General features: G+C 46.6%; 1 protein-coding gene across 1 annotated transcript in view; it reads right to left on the reverse strand.

Moving 5' to 3' along the window:
• CHN2 (chimerin 2) overlaps window positions 1-13,816 on the reverse strand; it is a 304,184-nt gene that overhangs the window by 91,096 nt on the left and 199,272 nt on the right. The gene's annotated exons all lie outside the window — the stretch shown is intronic.

Consider the following 13,816-nt stretch of genomic DNA (forward strand, 5'->3'; position numbering starts at 1 on the left):
TGCTTGAGCTTGGTCTAGAAAGGTAGGTAGCATTCCCTAAGTCAAGGCAGGGGGCTGGGTGGGAGCCGAGGAGGAGCCCTGAAGAGGGGAAATTCGGGGTAAATGCTGAAGGGCATGAAGTCAGTTGGTTTGCTCAGCACGCATTAATGGCTCGCAGGTGTTGGCCTCTGGGACACAGCTCATGGGAAGAAATAGAGGAGGGCAAGGGGACAAGATCATGAAAGGCCATGCGTGCCACCCCAAGGAGTTCACTATCAGGTAGTCAGGGGCTCCTGAAGAGGCTCTCAAGTCAGGACCTCCAGGGCTTGGGTCCCAGCTCAGCAGCTGAGTGGTCATGAATAAGTTACTGGAGCCACCCAATCCTCCCTCCCAGACCTGTTGTGAGGATGGAATACGACAAGCTGAAAGCACTCCTATAGCCCTTGGGGCTTGGTTGATGCTTGGCAAATGCCGGTGTTTCTTTCCTTTCCTTGTGACCCGGTTGATTTCCACATTCAACTCACGGGAGGACAAAAAAATCCAGTTCGTTACAAACTCCACGCGAATCATTCTACAACTCCAGAACTGTAGCTGGTGTTTTCACCAACTACCATGAGGGGGAACTGGGTCCCGCATTACTTCCTAACATCCACGTGGGGAACTGTGGTTTCAATTTCCTCTCACCCCAATTTCTCCCAGCACGGTGAGAAGTGAGACGCTTGTCACCGAAAACATGCAGACCACAGTCGTCACTTTGGGATTTGGCGAAAGTCTCTAGAGCTTTTCAATATTGCCAAATCCTTTCAACCTCACATAGCTCGGGGCTAAAAGATGCGCACAAGGGTGTTCTTTTGAAATCGCAGAGGGAGGCATGTTTGTCTGTAATGAGCCCTTGTCTTCTTAGGGAACTCTCTCGGCCATACCTATTTCTTCTTAAGAACTAGTCAGTCGAGAGCAGGAGATGATTAGAATCATCCACAGAGAGAATGGGGAACTGATATGTGAAGAGGGAAACAATTCCCAATATCATGCTCTGTTCCAGAAGCTTTAATATTAGACACACAGCAGATCGGTTTCCTTTGTCAGTGTGGTAGAGTGGAAAGGACAGAAGCCTTGAGGTCAAACAAGCCACTACTAGTTACCAGTAACTAGTTCCAGGACTTGCAAGTTACTGGTTTTCTGGCTCTGGCCAAATCACTGGACCCCTCCAAACCTCAGTTTTCTTGCTTCTGGCTGATAAAGAAGAGGGAGCCTGAGACTTGAAGACTGTTATATAGCAAAGTGAAACACTGTCGGTCTACAATGGATTAAAAACGACACCATGCTCGGAGCGCCTGGGTGGCTCAGTTGGTTGAGCGTCTGACTTAGGCTCAGGTCACGATCTCACAGCTTGTGAGTTCGAGCCCCGCGTCGGGCTCTGTGCTGACAGCTTGGAGACTGGAGCCTGCTTCGGATTCTGTGCCTCCCTTTCTTTCTGCCCCAACCCACTTGCATTCTGTCTCTGTCTCTCTCAAAAATAAATAAACATTAAAAAACAAAGTAGAACAAAAAACTACGCCATGCTTGATACGTAAACTTGGCGTGGTTGCTGTTTTTGTGACTGTAACTTTCCTAAACTCATTCAGGATTCTAAATAATAGAAATCACTTATATCATGAATTGTATTACATGTAATTTATATACATGTGATATAACCATCCTCACTCTGTTAAAGGCATGTCAGCACATGCACAGCTCATAATTATGGGTCTTACTTCTGACTCTCAGTCTGAGTGTTAACCAAAGATTTGCTGCAGGTGACAGGGAACTGACTTAATAGTTTTTTCTTTTTTCTTTTTTTTTAAGCCACCAAGTCACATGAGACCTGTAAAAGTTGCATTTGTGAACTTTAACTTATTCTTCTGATGGTCAGGCTTCATTAGCTTCATAAATAGAGACTAGGTACAAAGTGAAATATTAACTTTCTGGAAACTTCAAAGTGATTATGTATAAGGAAAGACAAAACCAATTGGGATATTTATAAATTACCACCATAAAACCCAGCCAGACATTTCATTATTGAGAAATGAGTAATGCCACTTCTGCAACCTGTTCCAGAGGCAATGAAATCAAATAACCCAAGATGTAGCCTTGACCATTTCATTTCCATGAATGTCAATGGAAATTATGCAGGGAACAAAATCCTTCCTCTTCCCCACAGCTGAGGGGGAAAAAAAACGAATTCCTATAGACTAAGCTTTTAATTCATAAAGATTACAGGTGGATTTTTGACTTTTTTTTTTCTTCCAAAAAAATGGGGAGGGGCTATAGATTTCCAGCTTATGTCTCCTGAATTTACTGATAATCTCGGGGCGGGGGGGGGGGGTCTTGTGTTCAACAGAGGCTCTCTTTGGCCAGATCCGACACTGTACATGGAGCTGTGTTTCTTTCCCTTTTGTTAAACAAACAAACAGATCCTTTTGTTTGGCAAAATCATGAACAGATCATGAATGATGATCATCATGATCATGAATAGATCATGAATAGATTTTGTACTGGCAAAATCATGAATAGATAAAAGTCTGGTTTATCAGAGTTCACTAGGACTCTTTCACCTATTGCCTTCCTCTCATTTAAGTGCATATAATTACGACGAGGTCTAGAGATATGCTTAGGGCAGGGTCAGAAGGCGAGAGATGGAGAAATGCACTCCAAAAGTGGTTTTGGGGTTATCTCCCGTGTCTACCTGGTCATCCAAGTACTATAATTCCTACCCACTTCGGACAACACGAGATGTTCCCTTTTCTGATTTAACATCGCCACGTCAAGGAAGAATAGTGTGGATCGCGCAATTAAAATGAAAACGAACCTGAATTCGAAGACTAGAGCTTTTCGCTTTCTCAGTAACGGTGACAAGTAAGGTGAGGAGTAAGTGCAGGACAAAAGGGGGGGGCAGCTGCTGGGGGTGGCATGAGTTAGAGTTCTTCTGGCTACAAAGACAGTAGACATCCAAACTCAACACACACGCCCATTCCCACAGCTAAAAGGCTATGCAGGAACTAACTGACCAACGTAACTGACAGGACTGGAATCTCCAGTCCAGGGTGGCAGGTTCCAGACCTGCCTCCCAGGCCTCTAGGTAGAGGCACAGACCAAGTCCCTCCCTTTCCAGCTCCACTTTCTCAGGCTCAGAGAAGAGTCTTCGGCCACCCAGACTCTGCTTCCTGCTGAATCCAACTCGGCAGAAAAAGAGGGCTGCAGGTCTTCTTTCTGAAACTCACAGTAAAAGTCTGTTGGTTTCAGTGGCTCTGACTTGACCACATGCCCACCCTTGAACCAACCGTAGCGGCCAGGGAAATGGGACCCCTTGGGTCCGCCTTGAATGACAAATCCACCTCTGGGCTCAGGGGCTGGGTTCGACTCCACCAGAAGCACATAATTGGAGCGTGGGAGGCGAGGCAGCTCTGGGTGCGGTTTCCCGAAGATGGTGCCTAGGTTCTAGATGGCAATGGTGAGAGCTACTCACCATGGGGGTGGCGCTGGGGAGACCGCTAGGCTTTGACTAGAGAGACACAAAGATGGTGGAAGGAGAAACACTGGAGGAGTAAGAAAGAGGGGGGCCAAAGAAAGAAAATAACGGGATTCCCTAAGGTTGTATCTCGTCCCACCAGTGTTCAATGTCACCACGTCACCTTGAGCTTTGGGCCCATTTCTCATCTCTGCAGAAAGAGTGGTTCTTTACTGGGAGTATACAGCAGAAGCACCTGGAATGACACAGGCCCAGGATCAGTTGTGCTGCCCCCTGCCCTCCCCGCCCCCCCCCCCCCAAAGCCAATGGGAAGAGCTCTGAGGTCAGGATCAGGGCGAATACTGCAGTTTCTGCCAGGGGAGAGCAGTCCTAGGTGACAGCATCATTTACCGCCCACAGTCGAAGGTGATGAAAACGGCATACTGATTTCCCTTAACACCTGCCTGGAGACATACAAACATAAACTTTTCTAACTTTTCATCCATCAGAGGTCCTGCCTACAGCAGCAGTTCTCAGAGTGTGAGGGACCTGAAGATACTTTCAGAGACCCCATGTGGTCAAAACTCTTTTCATGAATTATCTCATCCACGGACTGACATTGTGACTAGCCTTTCAGAAACTACCATTTGTTAAGTTTTAGTCTGCTTTTTAAAAATACTTATTTATATTTGAGAGAGCGCACATAAGCAAGGGGGGGGGGGTAGAGAGAGAGAGAGAGAGACAGACAGACATAGAATCCGAAGCAGGCTCCAGGCTCCGAGCTGTCAGCACAGAGCCCAACGCGGGGCTCGAACCCACAAGCCAGGAGATGGTGACCTGAGCCGAAGTTGGACGCTTCACCAACCGAGCCATCTGGCGACCCTGGTCTATTTTTTTTTTTTTTTCAACTCTGATTTACCTTAAACAGCTACAAAAAACCATATTCTTCCTTTTTTTTTTCAATGACATAGGTCTGTGCAAGGCCAGAGCTCCTTCCCACACTTCAAACAAAATATTTCATCGCAGACTGAATACAAAAGCAGATGTGAGAACCCATGTGTTGTCTGTTAAGCCAGACATTAAAGAGATTTACAAAAAATGTAAAATAACGCCAATATTCCTACTAGTTTTTGTTTTGTTTGGACAGCGGGGTTATTTTTCATTAAAAAATAGGCCGTTTACATAAACACTCAATGAATGTATTACGGTTATGTTTAAAAGAGTAAATACGTAACATTTTTCCCAGTTTTACTTTTAAATACAGTAAATATCAGTGGATACAACTCACATAAATAAAAGCTCTCCGGGGTTCTCAGAAATTTTAAAGAGAATATAAAAAGCCAAAAAGTCTGGGGTTGCCTGGGTGGCTCAGCCGGTTGGGCGTCCAACTTCGGCTCAGGTCACGATCTCGCGGTCCGTGAGTTCGAGCCCCGCGTCGGGCTCCATGCTGACCACTCAGAGCCTGGAACCTGTTTCGGATTCTGGGTCTCCCTCTCTCTCTGCCCCTCCCCCGTTCATGCTCCGTCTCTCTGTGTCTCAAAAATAAACAAACGTTAAAAAAAAAAAAAAAAGCCAAAAAGTTTGGGTACCTCTGGACCAGAATCCCAGGGGCTCAGATCACTGGGACCATTTTTATATTTAAGTGTCCCAAGCTGGCAGAACTGCCCACCTGCTTACACAGAGAATGAGCACGCACTACAAAAAGGCACCCCCTAGCCATTGCATAGCCTGATTCGTGCTATAAAACCTTGAGGAAGTGGGAACGATTGAGTGAATTCATTGCTGAAAATTTGTTCTTGCTCATTACTCCCACATCTGTTAAGCGCAGCCCTTTGAGATGGTCACCAGCATGTAACTCTCATCTCGGCCACTAGATGGCGCTGCTTACATAAAAATACTTGCGCAGACGCAGCGTCTCTAAATGAGCTGTTTATTCTAGAGATGTTGGATGGGGGTGAATGAGGCTTTGGCCCATCTTATTCTGACAAATACTGACTGCGTCAGGATAACTTTCCTTTCCGTTCCTGTAGACTTCTAACCTTGAGATCACTGACAATGAGGAATTGGTAAAAAGTGCAGGTTTCTGATAGAAGAGAAACCCAGGGGATTTAGTTATTCTTCTATTCAACTTTGCTTGCTAAGAAAACACCAGCTGGCCTAAAAGGAAGAGGCATGGGTTTTTTTTTCCCTTGTCCCTTCATTAAATTTCTTTTAAATCTATTCCAGTTAATTTTCCCCCATCATTTAAATGTTAGCCAGTGATCTGGGAAAAGGAGCCAGGAGCAAAGCCAACCTGTGAACCACCGGGGTTTACTATCTGAAAAGTGTTTTCATGGAGGACTTTTCGTGTGCAGGCAGAGGCAGAGAATGAACACAGACATCTAAATTAGGGCGTATAAGCAACATTAGAGCAGGTGGCACAGATATCCCGGAGAGAAAAGGCTCCCTCAAGTATCTGATAACCTTTACTTCCTGTCCCGCCTTCCGCCTAACCAGGGGATGAGAACTTTAGAATCATCTGGGGAACCTTAAAAATAGAGATGCCTGAACTTCACTGCTGGGGGCTTTGATTCAAGAAGTCAGGAGAGGCCAAACATGGGTACTTCTTTAAAGCTCCCAGGGTGATGATTCCCTAAGCTGCAGCCTGTTTGAGAACCACTGACCTAGCCAAATCAACTATCATTCAGACTGCACGATAAATTCCACACCATTAGGGGATTCGAATGTAAAATAATGCTCCGTAAAACCTGGTTTTGTGAGCAAATGTAATCCAAGTTCAAATCCATTCTTACAGCATTATGTCCCATTCCATTTTATCACTCTGTGTGTGCGAGGTAGGAAGGAGAGTCATTACGGCACCTGTCACATTTACTAGCTAAGTTACACTCATCTTCCTTCACTCCTGAGAAAAGACTGGTTATGTCAGTTACATATTATTTCCAAGGGCCCTCCTGTGGGGCAGATCTACAGGTTTTCCAGACCCTGTGAACGTGACAGGATCTTTCCAGTGCCTTGATGCTTTCTACATGAACAATTCAGCCTCTTTCTTTGGCTTGGTGAAGGGCAATGAGCCACACTGCGTTTGAATCAATTGTCCTTAACAAAGCCACAAAGCCTGTCTGCCCTCCAGAACCAAGATCCTTTCCACAATGGCACAGGGGAGGAGCCCATCCAGGAGAAGAGCTAACCTCGTTATCTTGCGTTAATGCCAATTACGGTGTCGGAACTTGAACTTTATACAGTAATTAGAACGGCGCTAACACAGGGAGCAGTGGAACTGGTCTGCATTCACTCCTTGCGTTGGTTATCCTCTGCCATATTCTACTCCCTTTTCTTAATTCATTCTCTGTCCTGCCTTTCCCCACGGTGGGGAGACTGACTCATGTGGACTGTATCCCCAGCATCTTTGCTCTACGGCTTTAGGTACAGTTTGCCCGATGGGAGGGAGAGGCAAGAGATCAAAGGGTAGAAGAGAGAGAAAAGTCGGGTCATTTCTTCCCCTACCCCCTCCCTCTTGGGTGATATGGCAGCCTGGACTGATTGTGGGAGCCTCTCCTGTACAGTCCCCCTACATTGTGAATCCCCCTTCTCTGCAAGCCCCCCTCCTGCAGGAGCCCCCTGCGGTGTGGGAGCCCCCTCCCCCCCCGCGGGAACCCTCCTTCTGTGGGAACCCTCCAATTAAGTAAGCCCCCTTCTGTGCAAGCCCCCCTTCTGTGGGAGCCCTTCTCTTACGGGAGTCCCCCTCGTCTGGAAAACCCCACTCCAGCTCTTACTAGACATCAATAACCCCAGGGTCTTCTTCTGGTCCCTTCAGCACGGGGGAGGTAACTGCTTCCTGCCATTCCCAACCCCTGAGAAAAATCCCTTGTTAATCAAATTCTCTTCAACATCCCAGTGACTATGTCTTCCATTTCCTGCTGGGTTCTGATTGCTAGGACACCTTCTAGACTAACTGTAATCTGAATTCATTTTTCACTTTCCAATCATTCACATAGAAGTCCTGTAGGTATAACTTACGTTCCTCAAAGATCTGAACTTTAAGAGAATTTCTAAGTTGCAGGTTACTTTAAAGCATTTTTTTTTTCCACCCACGCCTTCAGGACCTCGAGATGTCTTTGAAATACTCCCGACTAACGGGTGCCTCAGTTTCCTGTCGTGTAAAACGAAGGGGCTGCACAAAATGGTCTCCAGGACTCTCTTCCTCCAGGCTCTGGCTTTTCCTGCCCCTCGGGGAGTCAAGTCAGCCCAGGGAGGAAGGAGCTGTCCAAAGGGAAGGGGGGGGGGCGTGTGAGATACCGTCTTGGTGTATTTGGGATACGCATTCCTCAGGGGGAGTTCAGTCTATTCCATTTTAAAGTTTTAAAGTTAGCCGTCTGCTGTCCATTGGGCTGTGTGTCCTCTTAAGTTATCATAAAGCGTATGTGCAAAGCTCTGGGGCTGTTTTGTGGTGGGAGTGATTCCTTCGGCGTCTGTGAAGGAGGGTGAGCCTCAACAGGTTTTACCAGAGAGTCTGTACTGGAGACTAAAGGAGGGACAGGCACTGACCGATCACAGGAGGGGAAGGCATTTCAGATGGCAGGCATAGGGGGGATGGGAGGGAAGGGAAGGGGACAAGAACATTTGTGGATTACAGGCCGGTGGGGGAGGCCAGCAGTGGGAGACAGCCTGGGAGAGGTGGGGCTGGACTGCAAGGGGCGTTTCCATTCATTTTTCAATGTCCCTCACCACTTGCTCCCCCGGGGACTGCTGCAGCCACATGCCTTCAGGCAGGGCGGCCCGTTAGCACCTGTCCTTGCCATGCACCTCTTGCTTCTCTGACACAACCGTCTGGGATACCCGTGGGCACCCACCTGGCTCTCCACATGCACAGCCTGGTGTGTGGGACACTTAGCATCTCACAAGCACCCCTCAGCCAATAGAGGACAGGCGGTGGTAAACACCCCACTTCAATTCCTCTCAGGAGCAATTCCAGATGGCTCCGCAGAACATGCCCAACTCAATAACGTCCATTTCCACTGGCTTCTCATACGTTTCATTCTCCTGACTTCTCCTTCCCGCTCATTAGAATGCCTTTCCAAATTACCAATGGACCAAATCCTTGCCTCAGGCTCTGCTTCCAGGGGAGCCCAGGCTCAGACAAGCTGCAAATGTCCTGCTGAGGAATTTGGACTTTGTCTTGCGGATAAAGCAAATCGTAGCATTTCCAAGATAAAAACAACAACAGTGAGAGCAACACTCTTATGAACAAAATGTCATCAAGGGCCACCGGCTCCTAAGTACCATTGCGGGATTTGGAGGCGGGTGGCACAAAGAACCATTCAGTCTGAGCTCAACTGACCTGTGAGGCTTCTGTTGGTCAGCAAGACCTGGAGGTCCGTCCTCTGGTGTGGCCACTCGCTCCTGCTCAAGGGCAGTGGAGGGAAATGTAATGTCACTGCTGGGCAAAAATCTCTAGCAGGCTGACTGGTTCGCATGGGGGGAACAGCAAAATAAACAACGAGAGGATCACCTTGGATGCAAAGAAGGGAATTATTTCAAAAAGAAAATAAAAGGCGGAGTGGGGTTTGGGAGAGATTCTTCTTCTTTGAAGCCACGCATCTGTAGAGGAGCACATCCTAACCAGGCTCAAAGCCCTTTAACCGGGAAAAGGTCTTCTGATCTCACAGGAAGAAAAACAGAAACCGAAGAGGGCTTCCTTGCTGCCACAGGAAAGCAAGAAAAATCCGGGAGTTGGTCCGAACTGCTTGAGAAAGCAGAGGTGGCATGGCGTGGGGGAGCATGAAAAATGGGGGGAAGTCTGGGCAGGATCCCAGGGGAGCAATGCCAGCGAGGAAGCAACATCCAACCCATTTCCGGGACCGTCACATGGAAGTCTTCATTCGGTGATTTGGGTCCTGTGCTACAGTTATCTTCTTCTGGTCCCCAACCTTAGTTTAAAGGCTGCCGCATATAGACTCTTTGTTAACCATTCAAGGGAGAAATGAAGGGAAAGTGGGGGTGGGGGTGGGGGTGGGGGTGGAGAGGGAGCTGTCAGGATGGGGGAGGGGCCGTGCCAAGGGGTGGAAAAAAGCAGCCTGGGTCCAGAGGCTGGAACTGCTTGCTCTCTGCATGTGTGTATGTGACGCCTTGAGTACAGAAGATGTTTTACTCAGGGTGTGCTCTAACATATGTGAATTTAAAGCATACTGCATTCTTTTTTTTCTTACTTAATTAAAAAAAATTTTTTTAATGTTTATTTATTTATTTTTTCAACGTTTATTTATTTTTGGGACAGAGAGAGACAGAGCATGAACGGGGGAGGGGCAGAGAGAGAGGGAGACACAGAATCGGAAACAGGCTCCAGGCTCTGAGCCATCAGCCCAGAGCCCGACACGGGGCTCAAACTCACGGACTGCGAGATCGTGACCTGGCTGAAGTCGGACGCTTAACCGACTGCGCCACCCAGGCGCCCCTTAACGTTTATTTTTGAGAGACAGTGTGAGTGGGGGAGGGACAGAGAGAGAGGGAGACACAGAATCCGAAGGAGGCTCCAGGCTCCGAGCTGTCAGCACAGAACCCGACTTGCGGCTCGAACTCACGGACCCGGAGATCATGGCCTGAGCTGAAGTCAGACGATTAACCAACTGACCCGCCCAGGGGCCCCTTCTTCTTTAATTTTTTGAATAGGATGCTTCACTTATCATGGTTCAAAATGCAAAGAGTATGAAATAGTAGCCAGGAAGAATCTCTTTCCCACCCTTACCTCTCAGATACCCACTTCCCCACCCCACAGACAACCAATGATACTTGCTCTTCAAGGGACAGTTTATCATTTTGCAAGAAAAAAACATACACGAAACTGTTTTTCTCCTGGTTTACACAAACGAAACCGCATTATACACACTATATTGCAAGCTGTTTTTTGCGTTTAATCACTCCGGGGAATCTTTCCATATCAGCACATGTGAATATGCTTACCCTTTTCTTGGATTGCATGATACTCCTTTACATGGATGTCCCCTAATTCATCTAAGCAGTCCCCAGCTGATGGGCATTTAGCCTATTTCCTAACAGTGGCCATTACAAAAAAATCATGAAATGAATAAGCTGGTTAGATATGCTATATTCTAAACTGTGCTTTTATTCTGTTAAGAGTACGGATGATTTTTATCCAGTAAAACGTATCCGCAATTGAATGCAGCAGGCCGAATTTATTGAATAAACATGGGCCATTGAAAATTTGTTGTCACATGTATTGGATTCAGCAGGGTATCCTTCATAAGAAAGCTTAGCTATTAACAGCAGTGCATTTTTAAAAACAGATCATGTAAGGGGCGCCTGGGTGGCTCAGTCGGTTAAGCGTCCGACTTCAGCTCAGGTCACGATCTCGCGGTCCGTGAGTTGGAGCCCCGCGTCGGGCTCTGGGCTGATGGCTCAGAGCCTGGAGCCTGTTTCCGATTCTGTGTCTCCCTCTCTCTCTGCCCCTCCCCCGTTCATGCTCGGTCTCTCTCTGTCTCAAAAATAAAAATAAACGTTAAAAAAAAATTAAAAAAAAAAACACCATGTAAATATTGAGTGATTCTTAGCATCAGCTGACTTAGCATGGTGAGAACCAAGGGTGTGTGCTTAAAGCAATCAGGGCAGTGAGAACAGAATGAGGCCTCACTGCTCTGTAGGTTTAAGAAGCTCTGAACTTGGGGCTTAGAAATCTGAGTTTGGTTCCGTACCCTGCCAGGGTGTCTTTTTCGGTAATATAGGGACAATGATTCCTGCTCTATGTGCCTGGAAGTTGTTCTGAGGATGAAATGAGAAATTACTTCACATGTGTGAAACTGGTTTATAAACTATTTATTTTTTAATATTTTATCTATTTTTGAGAGGGAGAAAGACAGTGCTCTCATGCAAGCAAGGGAGACACAGGGAGAGGGGGAGAGAATCCCAAGCAGGGCTCGAACCCAAGAACCAGGAGATCGTGACCTGAGCCAGAATCAAGAGTCGGGCACTTAACCAGCCGCCCAGGAGCCCTGAAATTGGTTTCTAAACTATAGATGTCTGAACCAATGTTAAATCCTGTTCTATTGCTCATAGTCCTGGTTTTGGGGGTCTGTACATAATCCATCTATGTCATCAATTCTGAAATAAGTTTCATAGAAGAAATGACACTGAGCATGACCATTTTGATGAAAAGGAACCAAAATGGTGGCCCTTAAACATCCTAATATTTTAAAAACCGATTAAGTAAAGAATCAGAAAGGAAAGGATTACTACTGGCTAACTACCCCAACTCTTTTTGTACCCTCCCCACCTCCCCACCTCATCTATAGTTATTAAAATCAAGTTCACTGCTAACCATCTTGATAGGAGATAAATCTGGAAACCACTCAAATCTGATGCGGTAAGTAGTATCTTTATGCCAATTAACACTGATAATATTCTTGGATTTTCAGGTAACATACTCTCTCTGGATTCATTTGGAAATGATCAATAAAATAATTGGGTGAACAAAGTGTAAGTACTCTGGAAAATGAAATGCTGGGCTGTCTGGATTTGAGAATTATTAGGAAACCCACCCATTTCACTCATTAAAACCTTCAAGATGCGCCATTATCGAAGCAGACAGGTGCCTCGGGCACTTCTCAGTCAATCCATTTAAGCTTCTGCTACTTCTTGTCTAGTCACTGCCTCCATGGCAACAGGCCACTGACCTGCCCTTAAGGGAAACAGAATTTCTGGCAAGACTGAGACTTTTAATAATTCCACTTGTCAATACAGGTCAGAGAGAAAAAGATGGATTTGTACCAAGTTACTTAACAAACTCTCTAACAGAATGAGCAACCTCCAGCAAGTGACCAGACCCAGTGTTCCGAATGTCCCCAGGAAAGCCAAACATCGCGTCGTTAGTGGCAAGAAAATCCACACCACCCACACCTGTCCATCAAACCCTTCACGGCACTTGGACTTCTTCTCTCAATGTTTTCCTCGCTTAGCTTTCCCGAGACAGGCCAAAGTGTGCTGGGAAGCTCATCTGAAGTGATAATTAACCTGATTATTCATTTCCTCCAAGATTTCATTGTAATAAATGAATACAAAATGATCTGCAACGAAGGACATCTTTTGTCATGCAAGTTTCCATACGGGAATAGCGTCTAGGAATGTCAGTTTCTAGTGACCAAACTTCCCTCTTGGCCAAGGACTAGTCTCAAGAATTACCGATTCAACTACCCAGAACCCAAACTCTCATCCCAAACATACAAGAGACACTCTTTCTAGTCACCTCTTTTCCTGGAAATATTCTACTATAAAGCCTGCAGTTGTAACAGATTGCCTTTTGGGAGGCATTACTCTCTGACTTGGAAATATAAACACTGCTTCAGAGATTTATTTTATGATTCATCTTCTGATTTGTCATGGCTGGGAAGGTCAGCTTCCAGACTTTCTATTCTAAATTACTTTTGAGCAGATTTTACAAACAGGCTACGGAATGGCTTTTGCCTGAACCAGAACAAACTCTGAAAGTTAGGGCTCAAGTCCCCTCCCTTCCCCTTGGTACAACGGAAACAGTCAGAAGACCCACCATTTCCCAAGTCAATTATTTGTAGAAGTATTAATAACAGGTGCTTTGGAGGCACTGGAGTTATAAAAAGGAAAGTGGCAAATAATTTTTTCATGGGCCAGCTGCTCAGCTGATGTGCTTTTGGGGAAGGTTCTTCTAGGCTCTAAAACTCAATCAGCAAATCAATTAAGATCGTGCCCGTCTCTGCCATCAGGACCGCGCGTGGCCTGCCTCTGCCCTCCTCCCCATTCCGGTGATTTCTGGTGCGTCCCTGTCCCAAAGCCAAGGCAGCCAGTCAACCTCAGGTTCCTTTGCTTTAGGCTCACACTGGACAACGGGGGAGGGTGGGGGCGCCGCTCCGGTTTAATTAAGGATTAGTAATCACCACTCTGCTCTGCTCGTTGATATCCGTCCCAGTCCAAGCTTGCCTTTGACAGTGGGCTCAGCACAGACTCAGTGGGGGCTGACCGGCATGACTGGCTGTCACTTTCTTTCAGTGGAAAACAGACAGGACCAGGCAAAGCAGATGGTTCCAGAAGGGGCACTTCCAAAAAACCTGCTAGCAAACTGTGGTGGTGCCTTTCAAATAAACAGCAACTTACTGGAGAGGAAAATCAGATCCTCCTCACCACATCCTGCCACCGCCCATCCAGCTTGAACGTCGCGCACTTAGAAGTTTCTAATCCTCACGAGGCATGATAACTCTTCGGTTGGGGCGGAGGACAGCCTGTCTTTTAAGCCTCCCAGAGATAGCCATCATCACTGATAATGGCTCCCACTTCTGTCAGTAAAACCTGTTATCTAGGTAGGACCACCTT

The sequence above is a fragment of the Puma concolor genome, chromosome A2 (assembly GCF_028749965.1).
Source record: "Puma concolor isolate L17-30 chromosome A2, mPumCon1.1.hap2, whole genome shotgun sequence".
Classification (NCBI taxonomy): Eukaryota; Metazoa; Chordata; class Mammalia; order Carnivora; family Felidae; genus Puma; species Puma concolor.